The sequence below is a fragment of the Cyprinodon variegatus genome, unplaced genomic scaffold, assembly GCF_000732505.1.
Source record: "Cyprinodon variegatus isolate N-32 unplaced genomic scaffold, C_variegatus-1.0 Scaffold877, whole genome shotgun sequence".
Lineage (NCBI taxonomy): Eukaryota > Metazoa > Chordata > Actinopteri > Cyprinodontiformes > Cyprinodontidae > Cyprinodon > Cyprinodon variegatus.
Genome location: NW_015151330.1, coordinates 141,310 through 167,889, shown reverse-complemented (window position 1 = coordinate 167,889; position 26,580 = coordinate 141,310). Strand labels below are relative to the sequence as shown.

General features: G+C 36.6%; 1 protein-coding gene across 2 annotated transcripts in view; it reads left to right on the top strand.

Annotated features, from left to right (window-relative positions):
* Positions 1 to 4,751: 4,751 nt before the first annotated feature.
* The window catches only part of LOC107099490 (leucine-rich repeat transmembrane protein FLRT2-like), a 58,194-nt gene continuing 36,365 nt past the window's right edge, over positions 4,752 to 26,580 (top strand). The window contains exons 1-2 of one of the 2 annotated variants that reach the window (XM_015397638.1): positions 4,752 to 4,854; positions 4,933 to 5,106. The gene's annotated coding sequence lies outside the window, so the exon portion shown is untranslated. Of the gene's footprint in view, positions 5,107 to 26,580 lie in introns of both variants that reach the window. The other variant, XM_015397637.1, reaches the window with a different exon arrangement.

Sequence of the window (26,580 nt, the reverse complement as noted above, 5' to 3'; positions counted from 1 at the left end):
CTTTAACTAATCTCCCTTTGAGAATTTGGCCAGTTTTTTCTCAGCAAATGCACTCTCCCTTCACCAGGCTTTGTGGACTGACTCATTTAATGAAAAGTGTTTTTTTTTTTTTTCCTTTTCTGCTGAATAATTTGAAACAGGTTTTTCTTGAAAATCTTCATGTGAGACTGCAAAATCAAGAAACACTCCAGACATTTTAAATCTTTGAGTAAGAGCTTATGTGGTAGTGATCAGATGAAGACATGGGAACAAACATTTGTTTATAAAAAAATCTCACAGCTTAGAAGGCCAGCGGATATCATCATATCTTCCCTCTAAATATCACCTTTCCTTGAAAACACTGTGCTGCACTCAAGAAGAGGAAACATATCAAACCATTTTTTTTTACTTCCTGTAAAATGAGATTGAGAATTGGGAAAAGATAATTGACAACGTTATATTCAATAATCCCTCTCAAAGACAACAGTGTTTAAAAAAATCCAACCCTTAACAGGAGGCTTTAATTCAGTAGATTTAACAATCCTATGAAAGCTTTCATTTATAAATATTTTGACATTAATCATTGTGTCTTTAACAAAACAAAAAAATTATCTCAAGAAGCATTTTCTTCTATACATACATGTCTAAAATGATCCAACTGCTTAGTTAGTAATCACCTTTTTTTGACAGACTAATGTTTCTAACCCTTTCTTCTAATCATGGAAATCCTTCTTGGATCGCCCTCCAGTCTGAACGGAAACTGTTAGAACTTGTTTTACTGTACTGAAAGCCTTCTGCTCTGAAATGATGAGAGCTTTTAATTCATGATCATAAATAGCCCATACTTTTAGAGTGCCTTTTGAACTCTGGAGACACCAAAGAGCTTTACACTACAGTGAAAGAGGTGAAATGACCATGTTAACTAGAAAGTTTATTAAATAAAAATATTATGTTTTTTTAGCTGAAAATGTGTATTTCTCATTTGAAAATCCTTTACCATAGAAATAAAAATCAACTCAAATAATTAGTTGCTGAATAAATGTTTAGTTCAACTCAAAGCTAATAGTGTCAGATCAACACATGTTGTCACTCAGGTGAATGTGATCTCATTAGTTGACTATTTCAAGATGGGTGTGGCTAGTATTGCAACACCATTTGATTAATGCGGTCTACACAAGGCTTTTAAATTGTGATGTAATGAGAGACCAATGCAGTCTGTGAAATGTCTCAGCTACCAACTGGAGACAATTGAACAAACTTTCTTTGTTCAGTTGTCTCCAGATATTGTCACCTGTAAATCTATTGGATCAAATAAAATCATAATGTGCTAACTCTGTGGAATCAATCAGATTTTAATAGATTTTGATCATTTAAGCTACAAGAGAGTAATTCTATTAAATTGTTTTAAAATAACCTTTTTTTTGTTACAGTGTACATTCATTCACCCATTCATGCAGACATTTAGACTCTGATGGTGACTATATTGTAGCCACAGCTGCCCTGAGGCTCACTGACAGAAGCAAGGCTGCCGTGCCACTGGACCCTCTAACCACCATTAGCAGGCAATGTGGGTGAAGTGTCTTGCCCAGGGACACATTGACAAAAACTGATGCTTAGGGAGCTTGGGTTTGAACAGAAAACTCTATTTAATCATTCTACTTCACTGTCACCCCTATTTTTATGCATTTATACTATCACTGAAGTTGACAAATTTCCAGCTCTTTGTCTTCTTAATGTTTGCTGTATTATTTTTGTCTATTTTTGCCCCCTATCATGTGCTGGTGCCTTTTCTTGGCTACAGTAGATCAATACGCATCACATCTTTTATCATTATTATTAAAGTTTTAAGTTATAAGTCATCAAAGAGAAAATGAATGCCATATCACAGCAAAACAGGAATAGTTAAGGGTAATGATATATACACTACTCAAAAAATTAAAGAATAGAACAATTTGTAATCAGAGTATAGCATTAAGTTAAATAAACTTCTGGGATATTGATTTGGTCAGGTAAGTAGCAGAGGGCGTTGTTATTCAGTTTCAGCTGCTTTGGTGTTAATAAAATTAACAACAGGTGCACTAGAGGGGCAACAATGAGACAACCATTAAAACAGGAATGGTTTTCCAGGTAGAGGCGACAGACATTTTTTCCCCTCCTCATCTTTCTGACTCTTTTTCACCAGTTTTGCATTTGGCTAGGGTCACTGTCACTACTGTTAGCATGAGGCGCTACCTGGACCCTACAGAGGTTGTGCAGGCAGTCCAATTCCTTCAGGACAGCACATCAAGACGTGCCATTGCCAGAAGGTTTGTTGTGTCACCCAGTACAATCTCAAGAGTATCGAGGAGATTCCAGGAGACAGGCAGTTACTCCAGGAGAGCTGGACAGGGCTGTAGAAGGTCTACAACCCATCAGCAGGACTGGTATCTGCTCATTTGTGCAAGGAGGAGCAGGAGGAGCACTGCCAGAGCCCTACAAAATGACCTCCAGCAGGCCACTGGTGTGAATGTCTCTGACCAAACAATCAGAAACAGACTTCACGAGGGTGGCTTGAGGGCCAAACGTCCTCTAGTGGGCCCTGTGCTCACTGCTCGGCCCTGTGGAGCTCCATTGGCATTTGCCACAGAACACCGGAATTGGCAAGTCTGCCACTAGCGCCCTGTGCTTTACAAAGATGAGAGCAGGTTCACCGTGAGCACATGTGACAGACGTGAAAGGGTCTGGAAAAGCCGAAAAGTCACCTCAGGAGGGCGCTGTAATAATGAAGCTTAAGTGAAAATTCATCTGGAAGACTGTTTTCTGCGTCGTCGGGGTGCTATGGTCTGTGTTACGTTCTTTCTTTAACTCTTTAATTTGAGTACTGCAGGTGGTTTGTTGCTTCTCGTCTTTCAATTTGCTTTCATTTAGCTTTTGGTCTCGCTTCTCTCCTTTTTTGCCTTGCTCTTTTACTCTTTTTCGTCTCTTTTGTCTTGTTGTTTGTCTATTTTTAGAGTCGTGCCCTGGGTGGGGAAAACTATTCTAATCCTTTTCCTAGATTACTCATCCAAGCGAATTGTGATTCACAGCATCAAAGTCTTCTGCTGGGGCCCGAGCGCCAAAGAGCTTTTTTCATTCATGTCAATAACTTTTCTGATCACACCTTTTGTTTGTCTGAATCTCTCAGGTTGATATGCACTTAGCTGTAAAAACTACAGGTTTGAGTTTATAAGGAGCAGTGACACTGATCTAAATAACATTAAGAAAAAACAGAAAGTAAGCATAGTAGGTACTATTTTTCTCAAATCTCAAATGACTTGAAGAAGTCCAAATACTGTATTTTTAGTTTAGTTTTTTCTAATGTACGTAACGATTGCTCAGCCAAGGGAAACACCTTTTATAAAGAAAAAGAAAAAACTAAACAAATCAAAAATGCTTCATATTAACACTAAGCAAGTTTTGAAGTAAGAAACGTATTGCACAAATACAGCTATAAAGGTATAATGGAGGATTTTTGTACATTTTTGAAAACAAATGCACATGCACAACCCTGTGTCTGCTCCTGAGACGGAACACCTATTAAATGCGTGCAAGAGCATGCACAAACCCATTTCTCCTCGTGCACGCTCTGTTTAAAAGTTGCTGTTTGCAATGCTCATACAAGCTTATTTCCAAAAGTAGATTCGCAATTTTTCCACTATGTCAGACTCAAGTCAAAATGGGGACAAGCATGATTGACAATTGGGAAGGCCGCTTATTTTTAAGATCCATCCGGAAAAAGAACATCCTCCACTATACGTTTAAGGTATTTTAAATAAGGTATTTAAAATAGAAACTGACCCATTGATTCTTTTAAAAGATTATGTTATATGAATTAGAGTTTCTCTTCGAGTTAATCAATTATTTGCAGAACCCTTTTGTTCATCAATATGTTTTGTGTTCTGTGTTGTGGTTATAATTTTTGCACCTTGTCTGACTATCTATGGGCTCCTCTATGACTGGTTTTAATCTTTAACTACTTACGCTTTCTGCTACTCTATTTCACTTGCCATTAGATTAACTACCAGCTTAATGTGTTTTTTTGTATGAATACTCAGTTGGCCTTTCTAAGTAAAAGTATCATTACATTAGTACTTGAGATGACAACTTTCAATTATTTGATTAAGTTGTATTTTAGAATGCTGATCGAAGTCTGCTAAATCTGTGAAAGCAGACGCTCAACAAAAGAAGAAGAAAAAGTCTCTCCCTGAGGAAAACACTCTGGCCTCTAAGTGAGCAGTAAATCTGGCACTTAGGAGTGGTAGTGTGGGAATTTGAGCGTGTAAATGTACTGAGCGTCGCCTAGTCCATAGCCTCCAGAGCTGTCAAATGTTGCTTTGCTGCACAACATCCGTAACCCGTGACCCTTGTAACTCCCGGTCTGTTCTCGGCCCTCCAGCCCCTCAGATATCCCTCCATTGGTCCCAGATGACAGATACCCCTTTCGTCTCAGTTCCTCCAAACTACCCCAGTAGCCTCTGACCTCCCCAGCACCTCTGCCTCTGTGAACACTGCCCTCGCATTCCAGTCGAAGGACCTGAAACCTGAGCCCGTGGTGAGCTCATCGCGCGGGCCACGGAACAGAGAGTTAGACGATACCAAAAAACAGAGAAAACCTGAGAGAGAAGGGGGTGAGGCAGCTGCTGGGAGCAGGACAGGTCTGGAACTGGTTCTGTGTGCCTGCCTGCCTGCCTGCTTCGTCTCCTTGAGAGGGTTGAGTTACAAAAGAAAAAGCGAGGAGCAAAGTGCCTGCCTGCCTGCCTGCTTCGTCTCCTTGAGAGGGTTGAGTTACAAAAGAAAAAGCGAGGAGCAAAGAGGAGGACACAAACTCCTGGTGTCTCTGAATGCTCCCTGCCTATGGTTTGCCTTGTTTTCTTTTCTCCTGTCGCTGTTCCTCCTTTGCCCGACCAACTGTGCAGCTTTTTTTTTTTTTAACAGAAAATTCACCGCCCTCCATCTGAGCTTTCAAGTTAAGCTTTCATGGTTGCCCTCTTTCTCATGTCTGGGGGCAGGACTGGGATGTGAGCGTAACGCCGTGAGGTCGTCCTCTCTGTTCTCTCAGCGCCTCTGTTCTCCCCTGACCCTGTCATGACCACCAAGTGACTAAAGATGGTAAGTGTCCCACTTGAGATTTTTTTTTTGAATGTGCATGTGCAAATAAGCTTCTGGATGGTATAAAAAGCTGCACAGCTCACTTTTAATAGCAAAAAGACTTTGTTCCAAAATTTTACTGTTGAAGCTGTATCTCATCATTGTGATTCATGTCTCAAAGGGTGATGAGTACCATTAAGATAAGTAATCACTGCAAACATAATTACACCAATCAGTGTCTCTCACGCTGAGTTTGGAGGATGACTGCATGTTTGTCTGTGGGGATGAGGTAGGGGCTTGTTGAGGCTTTTTAGCCAAGAGCATCCTCAGTTGAAAGATGAACTTTTAAAACTTTTAAGAGTGCCATTAGACGAACCTTTGGTTCATGCATTATTCATAACCGCCATACTCCCTGCTAGTTGGCTGTCTGTTGTTCACCGAGGCTCTCTGTGACCTCGTGCTTATCTTGTCAACCTTTGGGTTGACATGAAACCTTCGTAGAAGAGTTTTAAAGACAGTTGATGATTTTAATGAGCGGCTCATAGGTGACAGTAAATAAAAGGTTGGCAGACATAATCTTTTTTCTTTTACATTTTTCCTCTAGTATAAAAGAGCTCTTGCATGCTTTCTCTGGGGTCTTTTTAAAAATTCTAATCACTTTAAAGGCCAGTGTGGAATCAGCCGCGCTTTTTATTTTTTCCTCATTTATGTATGTTTTTTTTATATATTCCTCCCTGAAAGCCATTAAAAATAACTTGTAACCTTTTAAGTTTTATCTTCTGTTAGTTTGAGGGTGAAATGCGAACATTTATCTCTAATCTCACTCTGCTGCAGAGGTGTCATTATTGAGAAAAAAGTGTGAAGTCTTCCTCTACCTGATGCAAGTAAACACACAAAGAAAATAATGACATCCACCATGATCAAAAGCTTTGTCACCGGGAAAAAAGCTGCCCCCAAATGCACTCAATTTACAAAGCTGCTTTATTTACGGCTTTCACTTAATACACCTCCGGTGCGCTGAACACCAGACTACGGCTGCCAATGGATGTGATTAATGACTGAGCGTTGAATCTTATAGAGAAAAACAACGGACACCTTTCCTGTGTCAACATAACCTCCGCTGTTTATTTTTCTGAAAACATCCAGGCTTGTTGTATACTGTAGCTGAAATGTTTGCTGCTTCTTTCCTTTTTTTTTTCTATATCTTAATTACGGAATGATTCAATGGCAGCTTTCACCGGAGCTACTGAACAGCAGATTGAGTCAAGGGTCAGATCTATAATGTGCTGAAAGGAAATAAAGGGCTCCATAACACTGATTCCCCTGGAGATCAGATGAGCTCACCTTCCCTGATCCACTGATTTGTTCTGTATATAAAGAAATTCACAATTATATTGGCTCCTGTGTAGAAATCCAGGCTTTTTTCAGGTTCTTAAAATATATTTTTTTTCCGCTTAAAGAGTCAAGTCTTGTTAACTTGTGTCAAGTTCTTGTTTGATTCCTCTAAAACTCCTGCAAGAACCAGCACTGTGCCCAGTGTTATCTTTTTGTCGTTTCTGACATAAAAAGTAATGCTTTAATTTTGAACATTTCTATAATTAAATTGACTTGGTTCAGTTTATTTTTATAGGGCCTATTCCCAACAACTCATCTCAAGATAATTCCATCAGTTATTAAGTCATTGCAGACGATTATTATTATCTTATACCTTACATCTTGTCTCTTTTTTCTCTAAAGTAAAATTAACATTTTCAGTGTTTGTGCCACAGTAGTTACCGGTACATGAATCTGACAGAGAATGTATGAAGGGAGCTAGAAAATTAGGGTAATTAGGAAAGGAGGATATGTAAGTTGAAGAACTTATTTCCTAAGATAACTCTTCCAAATCCCAGTGAAAACATGAAAAACTGCTAAGCAATTATTGGAAGGGTTTGATTGCTGTGATACCAGTAAATAACTCCCACTTATTATTAATATAAGATATGAGAGAGGTCCTGTTAGTCATAATTTATATTGTCTTAAGATAGGTCTTATTTCATATTTTTTGGAAGATATGTTTAGCAAGGGCATACTTCTGTGGATATATTTTTTGTTTAATTTTTTTAAAGCTAAATTTAAAAAAAAGTCTACTGCAAAAACCAGTCTTTGATTACCTTTAGCTTACCTCCGCAGCTTATGAAGGATTAAATATTCTAAGATTTGGTCTGCTATTGGTCATGTTTGTCCTAGCTTTGAGGAAATAGTCTGATAAATACTTCAGATTATTATATTGAAATTAGCTTACACCAATTTTTAAAGGTAGGCTCTATCTTGATTATTAAGAATTTTAGAAATTAAGGATTAAGCAGCCCGAAACGAATGCTTGTGAAACACTACAGAAAAATGTACTTTTTTATTTTTCATTTGAAAGTATGTATCTGTTAAACTTGATTTAGCTCAAGGGTCTGCAACTAATCGCTCTGGACTTTCCACAATGGCTCTAAACAAATATGGCAAAAATTTTAAATACTCAACCTATATTTTTAATTATACACATATTCAAAAAAATGCAGGTTTCAGACGTTTTTATGATAGAATTACATTGAATTACCTGGAATAATGACACTAAAAATCTGTAATATTTTGTCATTATATTACAAGGTGTATTTTGATTTATATTTTCAAAAAATTTCAAAATCTTTTAGGAGAAAATATATCCATTCTCATTTTGCAAAAGTTTTTTCTTTTTTTTTTTTTTTACTTTAAAATAAAAATAAAAAGGTGGTTCTTAAAAAGTTCTATTTAGCAATATATGATATCAGTTTTTTTAAAAAGGTATGTAAAGTATTATAACATGTAACAGTTGCAGCTCTAAAGATGCTTTTATTTAGCTGGACTGAAAGTATTGCAAATAATGGCTTATTACAAAAAAATTGACTTTCTGCAAAAAATTGTCACTTTTTAGTTTAAAGTGACGAAGTTCTAATTTATTATCCTTTAACATTCTTAAAGTCAATGTTTTTTGTCAAATCTTTGCTGAATTTGGATAATTTTCTGGTAAAATACTTTAATAAAAGAAGATTTTTCAAACTAGCATATAACATTGTTTCATTTCAAACTTTACAATTACTATTTTACTTTAAAGGGGGTGCATATAAACCTGCAGCATAAGCTTTACAGTTAATTAAATAATGAAACAGTGGGTTTCTTTTGTAATTCTCCTGAAGGGGCATGTTTCCATCTTTCCTAATCTGTGAATTCCATGCATTGTCATTCAGGTGTCAGCTCTAAAACAAAGTATGTTACTAATGTGTCAGAGTGGGTGACAGCTCAACAGGCTCCTTTTTGAGGCATTTAGGTTTAAGTGCCAAAAGTGAGCTCTGTCACTTGTAATTGCTTTGGGGGACAGGCAGGTAGTCTGAAACTGTTTTTTACATTGCTGCAGGAATGAACACATTCGACAGCTGGAATGTGTTTTTGCAAAAGAGAGAAGGGGGGAAAAAAAGGTTTTAGCCTCTGTTTCAACATGGTCTACAGTATTCTAACACTTTTAAGATAAGAAGTAAAATTGTCTGACATTATTTCCACACAGGAATGGCCCACTTAGTGCTGACACTTTTTGACAAGAATCCAAAATCAATTGGATGACATTTCTTGACTCACAAAAAAAAAAATCTCTTGAATTATTCTCTCATGTGAAAACATTTGCTCACTTAAGCCCAGTCCTGTCGTTCAGTAGAGGCAACAAAAGGCAACAGCCTACTATGAGCAAAAATCGGGAGCTGTCTGAAGCTGGACATGGCCAGGGGGCAATCCTGCAAGGCAGCGGAGAGATAGAAGGCGAAGATGAGAAGTAACAAGAGAGATCTTCGACTAAGGAAAGAGAAAACAGAGAAAAACTGTAGCATATTTCTCGGGCCAATAGGGAGATCCAATACAAGGAGAAGCTTGTTCTTGCATCGCTTCGCTGTTCTTTGGGCATGTGGCAAGAGGATACAAAATGGAGCCGAATACCGTAGGATAATGTGATTAAAGTCAAAGAGGAGAATGAAAGTTAATTGGAGTTAAGTGCCTGTAAAAAAACTCTCACTATATACATCTGCAGCGGATCTCCATTCTGCCAACTGGGCTCAAATTCTGTCTGGCTCTTAGAAAATAAACAGAGACGAAATAGTTCTGAAAGAATGTTGTAAATGTATATTTTCAGAGGATAATACCTGGGTACTTGGAACATGGTCATTAGATTAGAGTCTAAAGCCGAGACATTAGGACAACATGAAGCCTAATGCATAAAAAAAAAAGCTAAAGAAATGACTTCACATCTTTCTGGAGGTCAGTTCAACTATTACAGCTTCAACCACTGGACATTTTCATCAAACACTCATAATACCTTGTTAGAGACCTTGTTTATCTGAGACCTGTCATTCAGACTTACAGATTGCTTCAGCAGACGTTAGAAAAAGAAAAAAATAACACCATGAATTTATCCTAGGGCTCTAAAAGATGACCTTCCTTTTGCTTCATTATATAAGTAAATATTAGTGTTTAAATTTAATCTCTTTTCAATGAACTACGGCCATATCAGATGAGAAAAGCAGCTTTGACTGCTGTGGTGAAACTTACTAAAACTGCTCAATCGATGTTATATAGATATTTTTCAAACATTAAGCACATGATTAAAGAAATATTTCAGCTAGACTTATATACCTATCTAAATGGAAGAACTACCTAAATTAAAATAACAAAAATAATGTATTTTTTTTTTATAATGAAATTAAATGTGGAGGAAACTCTATGTATTTGTCATGGTTCTTTTAGCACTCTGAGTTTTTAATTTTCAGTTATTTGTTATTCTTTTTTGTTTTAGTGTTTAAGCAATGCTTTTCCTTCCATCCAGTACTGTTGCACGCAAACTGTAATTTTAATTTGAACTATCCATTGCAATGCAGTTTGTAACATGTTGCTATTAAGAACCTCTGGTAGGAACATTTCCACCTAGTGTCCCACTGAAATGGAATTTCCTGACGTCAAAGAAGCAAATAAAATAATTCAGAATGTTTTTATGGTTAGTCTGCTTTAAACAGACCAGAATTTGTTAACCCACTTGGTCTGGGCCTTTTATGCAGGTGTGAATGAAGACCAGCACACTGTGGTCCAGATGAAACCACCAGTCCAAGTCTGCGTCTAAACAAAGTCAGGTGTGGTTTGCTCCTGGTAAAAAACCCCGTCCAGGACACGTCTCTTTGGAGTTATCGAGCCACCGCAGTAAACATACTATTGAAATCATACCCCTTCTATTGTCTGTTGCTTAGCAACACTGCTGCCAGGAAGTGGTGGCTTTTCCTTGAAGAATGTATTTTCCGACATTGTCACAAAAATTTAGATTAAAAAAGTCTTGATATCAAAATTGAATGAGCTGCTCTAGACACTCCAAATAATTTTGCAGTGGAAATAACACCAGAAATATAGGAAACAGAGGTGCTGCATGAATCTAATAGTAGTTGTTCTCCATTAGCGGGTCTGTGCTCTGCCCTGCCGTTCTCATATCTAACCAATAAAACAGTGTTCACACGCTTTGCTTTGCTGTGAGGTATGGTCGACTGGCAAAAAGTACAGTTTGAATCCAAGCTGAACCAAATGAAAAAAATAAAATAAAGATAGTTGACGAAACAAGCAAAACAAAGGAATATTCTGCTGTAAAAACACCATTAATCTGAAAGAAGTATGCAAATACTTCTACTTCTAAAAGAGATGTAACATTGCACATTGTACACTTTACATCCCTTGTCTCAGTTTACATACAGCATAAATATGACAGGTACTAATGTTCAGAAATGTATATTCATTTAGGTTCAGTCCAAAATAATTTTTTTTTTTTTTTGCAACATTAAGTTCTGAAAACAGTGTGACAGCAGTATGAACACTGGGGCTTAAAATCTTCTGCTTGGGAATTCTTCTATTCATATATTGTTGATGACATGGCATTGCTTATTCTATCTTCCACGGCCAAGGCACAAAATCCCCTGTGTGAAAAATTATGTTTTTTGCATTTGAACATGTTCACAGCGAACCTGTTTGAGAGTTTTGTTTAATCAAGTAGCTTTTAAGTCAAAAGGAAGGCTGATATATGTTGGCAGAAAAACTGAATATGAACAATTTTATTTGTTCTCAGTCTTTAAAATGAAATCCGACATGCAGGAAATAATGTAGATTAAAGGTACAGAGCTCGGGCTATGATTTTTGCTACATTAGACCTTTGTGTAAATATTCATTTGGCAAATGGTAACATGAAAAGGGGACCTAGTTTGGACTATATTCAGAAATATTTCCAAAAAGCAAGGGTTTTTTGATACATCCCCTGAGAGAAACTGTGAATATGACTGAATCTGTCTTGACAAAACAAAGAGCTGATACTTTTATGATAAAAACCGGTACAATAGACCAATACTAATGTTGAAAGAATGTCGTCCAGCCACAGAAGTCCTGTCAATCACCACCGTGGGAAATAAATCTACAAATAGTTTAAGCCTGAGGCCATTTTCACCAATTTGTTTGAAAAAAAAACAAGTTTTCCTGAAAAAATTATAACTCACACTCATACTCTTACTAAGGTATAGCATCTAACCTACTGTATGTCGTCCAACATACCATTAATCTAAATCCCACAAGTGGGCCTTTCTTAAAACAAAGATTTATAGAATGTGAGCTCAACATTTAGTGTTAATCTGATATGAAAGGTAAAAACACCATCTTGCCATTTTGTGCACACACTGCTGGCATTGACCACGTAGACTGACACACGTTTTACAGTGTGTAAGCAGAACCATTACTGTTTGCTTTGGAGCCATCGTAAATTGGCCAAAAAAGCATGGGTGAATGTGAGCCAGAAGGCCCGCCAACAGGCATATAGCTCACAACATGGAACCTAACTCCTGAGCTTTCTGCTCCAACCACACTGAAGCTTTTTTTTACGGGCCTCATGCCTCTGACACATTCTTCACTCAGCCGACCCTGCCTGCCCCAGTCTTTCCTCTTTATCTTAGACTTTTATGTTCACACCTGATAAAAAATACTCACCTTGCCTTTAAGAGCTTGTTTTTAAGACTCTATCTTGCAGAGCAAAACCTTTTGTTGTTGTTTTACTAGCAGAGTTTCAGCTGGTTTCTGTAGCAGCAGAACATTTATTGTGACAGATGAAGCAACGTTTTTTCTCTCTGAACCAAAAAGCTGATAAGATGAAGTATGAAGATAAGTCCTACTTCACTACAGACCTAGTGGTGATGAGGACAGGTATCTCCAGCACACAGATGTTTTTTTTTTTTTATTATATATATTTCCATGTTTTTATAGAATTGTTTAACACCACAAATTAGTTGTTTTCGTGTTTTTTCTTACTTTCTACTAAAATTTCTCCACAAATTTAACCTGGTTATACAACAATTTTAAAAATTGGCTACAATATGGTTCCTTTACCCATTAGTGTAAACTATAAAGCCTTTAATCATGCTGCATCTTAAAAGCAGTGAGAATAAATAGATGGAAACTGTGTTTAAATGGTTTAAAGCAGTGGTTATCTAACAAGAGAGAAATACAGGTTTTTCAAATGCAAGAATTAGTTTTTATTTTCTTATCAAACTTAGCCAAATAATCATTGAATCTGAAATTTATTTTTATTTCCACCACAATGGCCACTTCTAATAGTGTAGATCTATGGAATAATATTTTATTAGATTATAATATCCTTGTTCTGGAGGAGCTGCTGATATTCACAGCGCAGGTTTGAAGGATCTGTCAAGGTGACAGCTGCTAGTGATACAATCAACAAGTCTGACATTACTGAAGAATTGGAAGAAAAAGGAGATTGACAGTCGGAGAAAAAAAATAAAAAAGAAGTAATTTTTCTGTTTTGGCACAATTCATGCAGAAGACCCAGGAAACTCCTGAATGTAAAAAATAAAAAATGAAAAAAACAAGTTGAACGTAGCTGTGGAAGTAGTGGTGGCACCAGACAAGAAATTAGAGCAGAGGTTAAAACCTCCTCAGTAAAACAACCATAAATATACAGCAAGAGTTATGCTAAGTTTTTAAATCGAGACAAAAAAAGAGAGCTGATGTTCATAAACATTTCTCCTTTCAATATTTCAGAACCGCAACTTTGTTTTGAAGAAGAATAGGCACAAGTTTTAGGCTATTTGCAAATCTTTATAAAATAAAAATAAATAAATAAACTTTTTTCCTTACCATTCATAATTACCTCCTTATGGTTTAGGTTGGATCTAAAGTTCATTGAAACTGCAGGCTGTAACAGGACTAGGTGTCAGGAAGTTGGAGGCGTATGAATAACTATGGTATGACAAGCAATGTTCTTGTTCCTTATTTAAATAGAAACACATCTTTTTCTCGTGGTCTTCTCAAACAACATTGGTAATGATGAACTTATAATTATGTGCTCTGCTTTACATTTACCATTTTAATGTGATCCTGATGATTGACTACATCATTAAAATTGGAAGGGATTCAAATGACCATTATGTCTGCACTGTTAAATTCACTCATTACAATATGTCCTTTTTTTTCTTTACTTTTCTGCCTTGTCAGTCTTTTCCTCACCACTGATGATGACATAATCGCTTGCATTCGTACTAAAATAACAAAAGTTGTGACTCAGAAATGCAGGTGGGAACAATGGGGTAGATAACACAGAACATTAAGTATCGTTTCCAACTCATTCTGATGCTATGAAACTCCTTCGCTTCTGCCGTCTTCTTTCATCAGATAGATATGTGCACATCTCCTCATATATCTCCTTGGATATGTGTCTGTTTGTTTGCCCACATTACTTTGGTCTCACTTACACAAACATTTATCTTTCCTGTCTATGTACATTCCATGCCTACTTGTTTATTTTTTGTCTCAGCGTGGTGCGGACGCTCCTCAGTTCTGTCACAAACCACAATTATTTTCCTGTTTTGCATGTTGCTCGCTGAGTTAGCCTCAGTCTGTCAGTGGCCTGCTGAGTGATGGATTCCCTTTTATCACTAAATCTAAACCGTTTTTAGCCAGAGGATAGTTGAAAAAGACTCGCCTCTTAATATGTCACATGAAATCACTCAACCAAACCAAGATCTTTTTTCCTGCAGTAAGATAGCATAATTGGCTTCAATTATTCAAATAATCTAAAATGTCTTGAAACTGAGTGAAATAATATCTCCCAAGTGGCATATAGTTCTCACTTTGTTTTAAAAAATATGCTCTCTCAACCGAATACAGCCTTTGGCAACCATCCAGCTCAGCCACATTCCACTTTCACATGACCTTCTCAACAGACCTGGCCCAGAGCGAGACGAGAGCCGCCCAGTCCGTCCCTGACCACACTTTAGCTCGAGTGGTCTAGATAATTCCAGGGCCTACTTGTCTCCTTTTCTCCTCCTCGGCATTTACTAAGTTGACTCAATTCCAGGAGGTTCAATTGGCTTGTAAATTTCAATCTGTGTATTTACAGTTTTGTTTTACAAGGACAGACAGACATCCTCTCAAATTGTTGGGCCTTTTAAAAGTCTGCATCCTCTTGGGTATTTTACAACCTGCCTTCAGCAGGTGTGCATAAATGTTGCATTTCTAATTAAAATAAAGACTTATTTTGGTAATGCAGCAATTTCTATCATCTAAAATTCAGTGTAATTTTTATTCTTTGTGATGATGTGAGTTAAACTTTCCATTTAAACAGAATTTTAACACTGTTATAAATTCTGTTTGAAGTGAATTGATTAAGGATTTGTTTAATCTTTCTCAAACTCGTAATACCGGTACTCATTTCAGAGATTTTAATTGCAATGTCCAAAGATTTGCAGCAGTTTGACCTAAATGGTGATCAAATATCTGCTTTATTTATTGTGTATAACAACAATGTTAGAGACATAAAACATTATTTAGCAGTTTTTTTTCCTTCTGTCTTTGAAAATTTTTGACATTTTCTGAACATCACAACAAGTATGAACCGACTCAAAATGTAAGATGACATGTTTAATGAATTTGACCTCAGCTCTAAAAAAACTGACTACAAGTCATGGGGGAAAAAAATGAAAATTACATAAATGATCAAATAACTTTTAAACAACCACCCTTAGCACAGTAGATATACTGCCATTACCTGATTTTGTTAGCAAAGGAAAATTACAATCTAAGTTCCTTGTTTTCCTAGAGTACTTGGAGGGCAAATAACAACGTGTTAGCTTACTTTAGCCTTTATGTTAGATTATATATGTCTAGTTTTCCACCTCACCCATGCTGAATAATATTAATTAGATTGTTTTCTTGTTCATCCATACAAGGTTTGGAAAATAATACTCATTAGCTTGAACATTTTTGGCAAGCTTTCCATTTAAGTCAGATAACATAAACATTTATGTGCTTCTCAAAAAACACTGAACAAATTCTACAAAGAATTTAATTTACAAAAGAACTCAGACTGATGGCTTTAAAAATGGGGAATCATAAAACCTGTATGAACAAAAATGTCTTGTATTGTAAAAATTCCTTTTTGTATGATGAAGTCAGGATGTGCTTCCCCCCTACAAAGCTTTAACAGCCCCATTATTCTTTCCTACACACTAAAAACTTTCGAGCTCGGTTTTTATTGATTTCAAGCATAATGGGGAACACGGCAGGACTAGTTCACAGACCAGGAAATAAAATTGGGTTTCGCGAATGATGTGGGTGTTTATATTCACAAAGTCAGGGAGACAAAACCGCACTGCACCTTAATATGCCCAATAACGATAGAGAGATGGGGCATCTGTTAGGGAACTCAACATAAAAGCGTGCAGTGTGTTAGCAGAGCGCTATGCATATATTGCCCTCTTTCTCCCCTTTCAGCAAATAACAGGCAGACACACAAGTAGAGTTAAAGTAAACACAGAATTGATCAGGACTAGAAATTTTCGATGGAAAAAATCAAAATAAAGGGGATAAATGACCAACTATGCTAATACACAGTTACAACTATAGTACAATTTGCTAATCGGTTGCTTTCTCAAGGTTCTGTTCTTGTTTTGGACTTGCTGATGTGGTGATATTGCTGTCTGTCAGAGCATCTGGAGAAGATTAGGGTCCAATCTGACACTGCAACCCAGCTGAAACATGACTCAGGGATGAATGGAGGGCTTTTAGACTGGTGTCTGTCTTCCCACACGCTGTTCTGCTATTCTTTATTTATCTGCCACCCAATAAAACACTCCACGTTATCTGATACCAACAGATTTAGCAAGAAAACAAGCTTCTGACAATCCTATTGTCTACCTGCTTTTAAACAATCCTTTATTGGCGCATTGAATATGTTTTACATTTGGCAAAAAAAACAAGAATTCTCTCCGAAAAACAAGATGTTACCAACGCATTTCGATATTTCAAATCAGCTGTAAGCACAGACTATAGCATCATTGTGAGAGAATTTGTGAGCTCAGCAAATGTCTGTTTTTCTCTGGTAAAGGAATTGAGCTGGAGCAAGACAGAGAGCAAAGCAGAATCCGTGAGGGAATGTAACAGAATAACATGAGTTTAAACCCGGCCAGGGACCAAATTACCTGCTTAAAGACGTCCACATTGCGAGGGCCTTGTTTAGCTACGGTTTACGTGACTGTGGGTTGGACTCTTATTAGATTCTGACTGCGTTTCCACTCAAAAGCTAGACAACAGCCTTTATCCAGTTACTCGATCCCCCTCAACGCTCTGGGGGAATCAGATGGATTTCTCCTGTATGAGCCAAAGATGGAATCATGCGTGTCACCAATGCCACCTGCAGTCTGAATGAACATAACTGATTATAGTTCAGTTGAGCAGCAAGGTTACAGATAGAATAGGGGAGGTCTGGGGACAAGCCACATGTTAACCCACATCACACAGCTGGAATATTTGCAGTAAACTACATTATACATATTTATTAAGTATATCTAGATCTACAGTATCTCCATCTATCTGTCTTTCTGTCTATCTATATCTACATATATATCTATATCAACAGATGGATGGACAGACAGAAAGACACATAGACTTACTACACTTCAAAAAATGGATTTAGCACTGTTGTTCAAGAAGTTTCCATCTTAGAAAAATTACTTTCCTAATTAGGCTACTGGGGAAGTTAGCAAAAAATAAAAAAATTTGAACCGTATCAGAACAGAAGAAATACTTAACAAATACATGCAACATTTTTTAAAATTAAGACTTAATTATTTTGTCATTAAAATTGAAAACTAAAATGTATTGATCTTCCACTTTACAGTTGGTCTACTTTTTCATGGTCTACTTTGATCATAACTTCCTAATAAAATGCATATAATTTTGTGGTTTTAACATCATTATAAATTTGTTGAGGGGATAGGAGCTCCTTTACTGGGCAATGTGTATGGGGTCTGTCCTTTCATGTGTGTTTTTGTATTTGGACGTATTTCAAACATAAGATCCTCCTGTTGCTGTTTAATACAGCAACCACATTTCCATAACCCTGTTTCAGTGCCTCCACAATCACAAGACTAGATGCTGCTGCTGTCAATCAAAAATATTTTTCTAGAGGAATAAAAATGAGAGGTTATCATTTGACACAGGTATGGAGATTCATATCCTCTGCCAAGAGTGCTCAACCTGACTAAGGTTTTTGTGGCCCAGAAAGAGCATCGGCATCGGAAAAAAAGGAGACTTTGGAAATTGTTTCCACTCGTTTCCCTGTAGTCAAAGCGAGGTCCGCATGGACGCTTCTCCCCTTTGAGAGCGTGCCACTGTCACCGAGCTGGGTTTCAATTTCAACTCCCTCAGCACATCGGCGACACAATTGCTTCCTGCTGCAATTTATTACCCTCACGTTGAAAGATTCCAAGGTGTGAGTCACAGCGTGCAGGCTCTGAATGTGCAGGTTGGTTCCTTGCATGCCTTTTCTTCATCTCTTCACACACCAGGGCTTTGGCGTAAGTTTGTTAGAGCTGTAGTTATTGTAACCAGTCTTCTGGAAAGAGAAACAGAAAGCAGGGGGATAGAGAAAAAAAAGTTGATGCTATTCCAGGGCAAAGAGGGAGGGAAGATGGCAACGACCCCATTAGATGACCCCCAGTCGAGCTCTCTAGAGGCATATAGACTTACCAGCGTTAAAGCATAAGAGTATGCTCTGGAAAGCATCAAAGTGCAGCATCATTTCAGCTGAGACGCGGGTAATGTGGGACAGAGCACTCTCCGCCATCGTTACCGTAGATCCCCACATCATCTATTTATAATCAATTTTCCATCCTCAGAACATGCTGCATCTCAATCTCCCATATGGAGGAGAGGGGAGGGAAATAAGACGGAGGGCAAAAAAAAAAAAGAGGGAGCCTCTGAAGGAGTTACACAACAGGGACTTTTCACATAAATGGACCCAGACATGTAAAAGTACCAGCAGTTTAGTGAGTCCATTTTGGTTTAAAAGCAAAGCTTAAATGAGGAGAAAAATACTCCGCGGGAATGGGCCGTATGTCTGGAGCGGTCCACCTCTTTAATTTAGCCCGTAAACTGTGGAAACCTGTGTCATTATCAGCAACAAAATGGCCTCATTTACACAGCCGCAAATATCGCCAGTCAGTGAGCGAGGGAGCGACGTTCGGCTGCTTCCGTCCTCCTTCCCGCCTTTATTATCCAGGGACGCTTTTACACTCTGATTACTCTGGGTAGAGCTTTAAACGCTTTTTCATGTGTATCGGAAACGCACTCATGGGTGGAATTTGTTTTGCTTTGGGTAAATGTCAGAGGAGTCACACTGTCAGGGGATGAGTACGGCAAAGACGTGCACATCTTGGTATGCCCAGATAACAAACTGAAATATATCTGGCTGAACAAGGGGGTGTGTGTCTGTGTGTGTGTGTTCTTTTCCAAAGAAGATGATGAGTTGCCACATCCTTGATGGGGGTGATGAACTCATGTTGTGATGACATTCTGTCTAAGTGTGTGTCTCTGCATGCCTGCAGTGGTATATTTCGTCTGAGATATTGACATGGTGAAGGCAGGTGTTCAGGGTGGGCCTGTGACGATGACAGAGAATTATGATCAAATCAAGGAACAGCAGAGGTCAAGAGCTCTGTGTTTGCTTAATAGCACTTACTCAAAGCCACTTGGAGAATTGTTGTAGTCTTGGTGCCACTTAACAACCTACCAACCTCTTTTAGAACAATGGCCAAAAAGTATAATAGGTTTCTGAACATTCACACAATAAATCTACACAAAGATCTTGCCCACATTGATTTGAAAACTTAGATCATTTAAATAATTTATCAAACAAGAAAAAAAAAACGTGATAGGAACAGCATGAACTGACAAACTTTTTTATGATGAATCAGCCTCTTTTGACCACATCCCCACCTAATGACTGTAAAGCTGCCTGTTTGTGTTTTTCCACAACTATATCACACTGTCATGTCTTTTCATCAAAAAACCAGAAACTAGTGATGAATCATCTGTTTCACATTGTTTCTGGTCTTTTTATGTTGGTTTTCATGTCTCAGTAGCATACATTGTCAGGTGGTTTTGATTGTTTATGGTTTGCCATATCCTGTTGTTGCCATTTGGGGTTAGCTGTATTAGTGTTGTTTGATTACCTTTTCCCCAGGTGTTTTCTAGCGTATTATTGTGCATATATTTTTCTCTCTTGTAATTAATCTGTATTTTCTAAAATGTCATTTTGTGCATTTTCCTTGTTTATCCCTTCTTGATCCTTTTCCGTCAATCATTGCCGCCTGTTAAGTAGTAGATTTCATGTCCCTTTGTACCTCACATTCCTATCATGTGCACCTGCTTTTTCCTGTTAGTAAAGTCTTGATAGTAACTGCTATTTATTAAATCCTCAGTTTTTCCTCATGTTTCCACACCTGTTGTCTTGATCATCTGCCTCAGAATTTTATAAAAAATTTCAAAATATACCATTGTTTTTAAAGCATCCATTTGCAGTTTTTTCCAGCAAATCAGAGCATGACTTACTTGTAAACAGTATGAAGCTCATTCTGTGAAACGTATAACTAGTCTATGTTGATGAAATATGAGTGAAACATTACATTGCATTTTGAATGAGGATGAAGGGTGTAAAGTCATTAGGATGAAGTATTTTACAGATGGGAGCAATGTTTGAAGCTCAAAGTCTATGTCGGTACTTTTATCTTTTGTGTAATTTTGCCTTTTGGTGTTATTAGAGGGGATTTGCCCACTTTTTATTTATTTTTTTTTTCCATGGACTCTATCCATGTACTCAACATGGGTAGAGTCCAACCCTACAATGATTTGCATTATTTCTTTATTTATTTTTATAAGCAATATTGTAAAGCAATTATATCTCATGTTGTATTCAAAGGTGTCCTGGAGTGTAGAAGTACAAAGGAGTATATTTTTGTGATTATGTTACATTTGAAACTATCGTGATTGCAAACTGCTTTGGTATTTCTTATTAGAAAGGCTACAAAAACCAACAGTAGTAATGTATCTTGGTTGTATGATTTTAAAATAGAAGTAGCTTCATAGTTGGTAATTGTGGACCAAAACATTTAGGATGAGTTATAGTTCATGTGAAGAGGAAATTTAAGCTTTTCTTCTCATCACATTTAAAAACTGATAAAGCTCCTTTCTTCTTTGGTTCACACTTTTTAATTCCCAATAACATGGTGATGTGTTTATGTGCTAGCATATTGTTTTTATCAGCATGTGCTAATATATTGTTTTTAAATCATTTTGGGGAATTTTAAGCCAGTTATATGCTCCTACATCCACAGTCAACTAAAAGCCTAAACCCCAATTTCTTTTATTTTAATTACTTAATTGTAATGCTTCTTGTTGTTTGCAGAGAGTATTTGCCAAGTTACTGACTTAATCTATATGCTCAGTTTTGCTGTTTAGTGCACACATTTATCTCCTTTACAAACATGGCATTATTTCAGGTGAAACAAACAGGCTTTTCCAAACCATTGTATTTTTTTGGAAATAATTATTGCCAAGTAAATGTCTCAAACTACATTCAGAAATAAACAAATGCTTTAAAAGTAAACAGTAATAATACATTTTCTTCTGACTACAGTTGGAATAATAATTATTCGCTACCTCTTCAGTGTTTTTAACTGCAAGGTTGCAAAAACCATATAGTGACTGATCAATATAGATTTTATCACTTGATCAAAGGTTCCGTTGTTGTTCAGCGCTTTAAATCGAAAAAAAACCCAAAGCACTTTACAGTACACCCAGTCATTCACCCATTCATAAACTTTAACACATTGATGGTTGCAAACAACATATTTGCCACAGCTGCCCTGGGGCACACTGACAGAAGTGGGGCTGCCATACACAGCCACAACTAAGCCCTCTAACCACCACCAGTAGGCACTATGGGTGAAGTGTCTTTCCCAAGGATAGAAATAATAAGATAAATGGAGCTGGGTTTTTTGCAAGCGATCATGCGGTTGCAGAATAAATGTCTGCACCCTGCAGCAATGCTCTATGATTAGTACATAGAAGTAGTTTTATATTTCTGTTTGCCATTATGAGGGAAAGTTTGCAAAATATAACCCCAAAATAAACTTTTTGGATAAAGCGTGCTGCAGTTAAACAAAACTAGTTCACAAACAACTCCATCTTTAATAGATATACAAAGAGCATAAAATCTTTAGTAGTGTCGTGGTGCCATCAAAGAGCAGAATTCAATTTCCAACCAACATTCTGTTCCAGAGCTGCTGACATTAATTTAACTAAAAAACATCTTTCATCTGCGCTTACAAAAACACTCTTAAATTGTTTTTGAGTACTGCATCTAGAAATGTGAAAGGAGTGTTCACTAAATAGCAGTTAAGGCAAAACAAGACACAATAATGCACTACAGCTGGGGTTCTAGTTCAGAAAGAAATGACTTTAGATTTTAGACTTAGACTTAGGCAACGTTATCGTTGTTTTATATACAAAGAGTGTATATAAAACAAAATTTCATTGGGAAATGGGAATACATATGGTAATTGTATAAGAGATAAATTGTTAGATTGTTAAGTATTCTCTTCAGTATATGGACACTGCCTGTAGAGATTACACTGGACTCCTTTACCCAGCCAAGGAAGTTCAAATCACCTCTTCCTTTGATTATGATGGGTGATGATTGATCTTTAAGAAACATGTGAGATGAAAAACAACTGAGCAGCGGTATTGGTAATTCAATATTATGTGTTTCACTGAGACATGGCTGTAGAATCATTAAGCATATCTCTGCTGGTTTGTCTGATGATACAAGTGGACAAATTTAAGGAAGAGGGACGAAGACGAAGAAGGTGTATTAGCAGCCCTTTTGAACAAGAGATTGTGTCATTCAGAGCATGGACGTTGAATATTGAATTGTTAAAATAAGTTCACCTGTATTATTTGTATGAAAAAAAAGAAAAAAAGTCTCACCATCAGCTGTTGGTGAGACAGCGTCTCCCTGTATCCCCAGTTGCCAAGTTACGGATACATCATAATGTAGAGATGAAGAGGATCACAGGCTTTAACCATAAGAAGGAGCAGATAGATGGTAGGTATAGATAGACAGAGAGATAGGAGCCTGTACAGAGCCAAAGGAATGAACATAATCTTTAAGAGTTTCAGTTCAGGGACAACTTTAGAAATCCTCTCCTCTGACGACAGTGAAATAAATATCTCATCCGGCTTTTGTCAAAAACTATGGAAGACCAAAACACACAAAATAGGAATAAATGCAAAAATAAAGTACTACCCAATAAGTTTGATTCAATAAAAGCAAAGGTAAATTAATCCTCAATAAGTATGATAATTGCAAACTTTATTTAATAGCTACCTATTCATTCATTATATTATTTATTCTTCCCCATTATACAACTGAGGAGGGCATTGTTTTCAGGCTTCAACCTCTATGTATTTGTTGGTTATATGTTACTACATTGCTGGACTCTCCGACTTTCTAATTTTTTATTTTTTTTTTTTTTTCATGTGTAAGCAAGTTTGTCATGTGTAAACAGGTTTACCAACCAGAACTTTTCTTATCTCAACATCACATTCTGGTGACAGACTAGACTCTGTGGCGATAGGATGGCAGCTGCGAGGCTGCATGACTCGACGGGTCCTCTGTACAGGTGCAGTCCACAGTCTCGAATCTTCATCCTCCTTAACCACCACCCCAGTGTTATGGCAGGAATCATTCAGACACAGGTTTGGCTGAACATCTGTATCCTTGTTCTCCAAATTGCTGCATTTGTGTGCCAGCACAGACACATTTTGTCTCTATATAAGTGTTGATAATCTTCCAAGATTTTCAAATTGTACTGGCATACCCTCCTACCACCAGACTCCACAAAGTATGACATTTATACTTTTTGTTAAATTTGTCTTTTTATCACCAGGATTTGATATCATTGCAGGAAAGGGAAATTGATAAACTACATTATTTTATTGGGAACAAAGGAGAATGTACCCATTTTAGAGTCATCACTATCCAGTGTAGTAAACACTGACCTTATTCAAGGCGATATTAGTGGCAGAAATAGATTGGTGGTAAGAAAAACAGAAATGCCCAAAAATCTGTAGGAAGAATTTGAAGCCTGAAAACACCATACCTTCTTATTTGCATAATAAGGCAGAAATGCATACAGAAATGAAAAAATGAAATATGAAGAAATAACTAAATAATGGAACAATTAAATAAAAGAAAGAAAGAATGAAAAAAATAAATGAACAAACTAATTTACAAGTAAATAATATTTAGATAGAATAGTCTTTATTGTTTAAGAAAAACCCAATGTGTCCAATTAATCAAACTTATTGAGTATTTATAATCATACTTATTGAGCATTAATTTATTCATGCATTTATAATTAATTAGGTCAGTTTTGGTCCCCCATAAAAAAGCTTCCCTGTCACACTTTTCATGTTCGTTTGCAGATCCTTCCAGCCAAAAGCCACTTACATCTCCACCAACTCTTTAAAGGAAACTTCATAATGTTTTGACAATAATTACTTTCTCTTACGGATTAAAAATGTTTTTGAATTAAATGTGTACATTTATGTTCCACGATTTTAAATCAAGCGGGAAACCTTCCAAGCATTTAAATGCTCCTGTATCCTTAGTCATTTGCTTTTGAACATGCCAGCATAACTAAGGCGCTTATTCAAATTGGTTTTATGTAAACCATCAAATGTGTATCAAGAATTAATACTAGAGAATAAAATTGTTTTTCTAGCTGGCCTTACAACCTTCTAGCTTTGTGTAAAACATTTTTTTATTTAATAAACTGTGTAGCGTACAACGTGACAGCAGGTTTGTGTAAAGGACGGTGACGCTTAAAATCCATGTGACAAGCAGATTAAAAGTCCTAAAGCCTATATTCTATTTATTTTGAATAAATGTAGTTACAAAGCTTAACAGTTCCAAAGTATTTGATAAAATATAAGCAGATTTGTATATTTCTTTGCCCTTTATCAGTATTTGCTAACTATAAAATTATATGTAACTGAGAATTGGGTTGATTTTGGATTAAATATGATTACATATTCACAGATTTTATGAAAAATGTAAAAATATTAATGCATTATACCAAAAACGTGAATGAAACAACTCATGATGTTTGAAAAACACTTACATCTAGATACCTCAGTTTAGCATTTGTCACAGAAATAAAATCATTATTTTGAAAAGCAAATTTTTAATTTTAAATGAAACTTTATATTAAAACCGTATTTAAGAGATTATTTCATTATTTCTTTTGATAAAAGATTGAAAATGTATATGATAGTCCAGTCTTCCCTGTTTACTATATATGAAAAGTTTAATAAAACCAAGACAAATAAAACTGTTTAAAGCTAAGAATACACAAAGATTTAAGGTTACCTAACACTCCAGGACAGATTCACAGCTACTCATTCATAAGAGATTATTTTTGATATGAGCATATTAATCATTCATTACATTATGAATATTCTAAAAACCAGGTAGATGGAATGAAAGGAAGTGTTGCTCAGAAACTTCCCTGGGACAATAATGAGTTTGAAAAATAAGCGCCTGGTTATTATAAAAGGAAAAAGCGGTTCCTCTGATCAGCATGTCTCCATCCACTAACACTTGTCATTGCTCAGCTTCCTGGACTGAGCGGCACTCAGTGTTCTGCCTGAGCTGTGGAGTTATGGGACCGCCTGATGAGTGGTTATGTCATGTCAGAAGGTCCTTGGCTGGAAGCCTTGGGCATCACTAGAAGACTATCAGAGTGCAGAGTCATTAGAAATCCCTCATTCTCACTCCGCTGTATAAAAAGGGCCCCGCGGCCTGTATCCGAACAAGCCCAAAGGAAGGATCATCAGCGTCCGCCTGAAATTGGATAGATTGCAGACGAGGGAGCTGTGGGAACAAAAAGGAGGAGAGAAAAATAAAAAAGGGTTTGTTTTGGTTTCTGTTTAGTCACCAGGCTATGTAAACTATTGCAAGTTTAAGGAGATTTCCCCAAAAGCACTGCAGGCATTTAGGGAAAGACTAGTTCCCCTCATAAAAATACAGCATGGTTATTGGAAAAGAACTGTGCTGGTAAAAAAAAATCTCAGCGTCTCTCAGCTTAAAAAAATGTCATTTTCTTTTCTTGCGTAGTAAATTTTAAGTGAGTATTTAGCTATTCAACCTCCTCCTACACAGCTACAAAAATTCAAAAGAGGAATCCTAAACAATATGAATTTTATAATAAATTGATGTTTATGCCACAGAACATTTTGGGTACTTATGCCAAAAGATAGACACACCTTACTTGTATTTTTAAAGGATCTGAAGTACAATTTCCTGTTGTTAAACCTAAGCCAATTCCTTCCCCTACCTCTGGCACTTCATTCAAGGAGCAGATTAAATATTATACAGATAAAGCGGAAGCATTGTCAAGAAGCTGTAGATCTGCTGTACTATGATCATAAATAAAACAATTAATTCCACCTCATATTTGGTGTATAAACAAAATATATTATATAGTGATTTATTGAATATTATACAATGTAAAGACATATTAATACACTTACAAAATGTCACTTAGTTAATACAGCACAGTTATTGAAGTATTTTTTTTTTTTTTTTTTACAATTGCAATTTAAAATACCAAGCTGTATCATTCAGAAGTACTGTTAAGTGTAGAGTTATCTAGCTTAGGTTTGGCCCGTTTTAGAGTTGAAGTTCCCATTAGACCAGGCATCTAAGTATTCAAGAGCTACTATCCAGTAACTTTTAAAAGTATCCCTTTCCAGGCACTCCTGAATCAAATGGATTGCACCTTTCAGGCATATGTAGAGCTAAAGCTATGTTAATGAGGAAACTTAGCTATTTGATTCTAGACATTTGCAGCAATGATGCCAGAGAAACGAAGAGATCATGGATAATATATTTTAATTGCATGATGGCTAATAAGGAAGACCATTCAGAAGTAATAAAACAAGAAGGGAAAATTTATGTGATTAAGCGTCTGAGTATATGTTGTCCGAGTATTAGTGTCTGTAAATTTT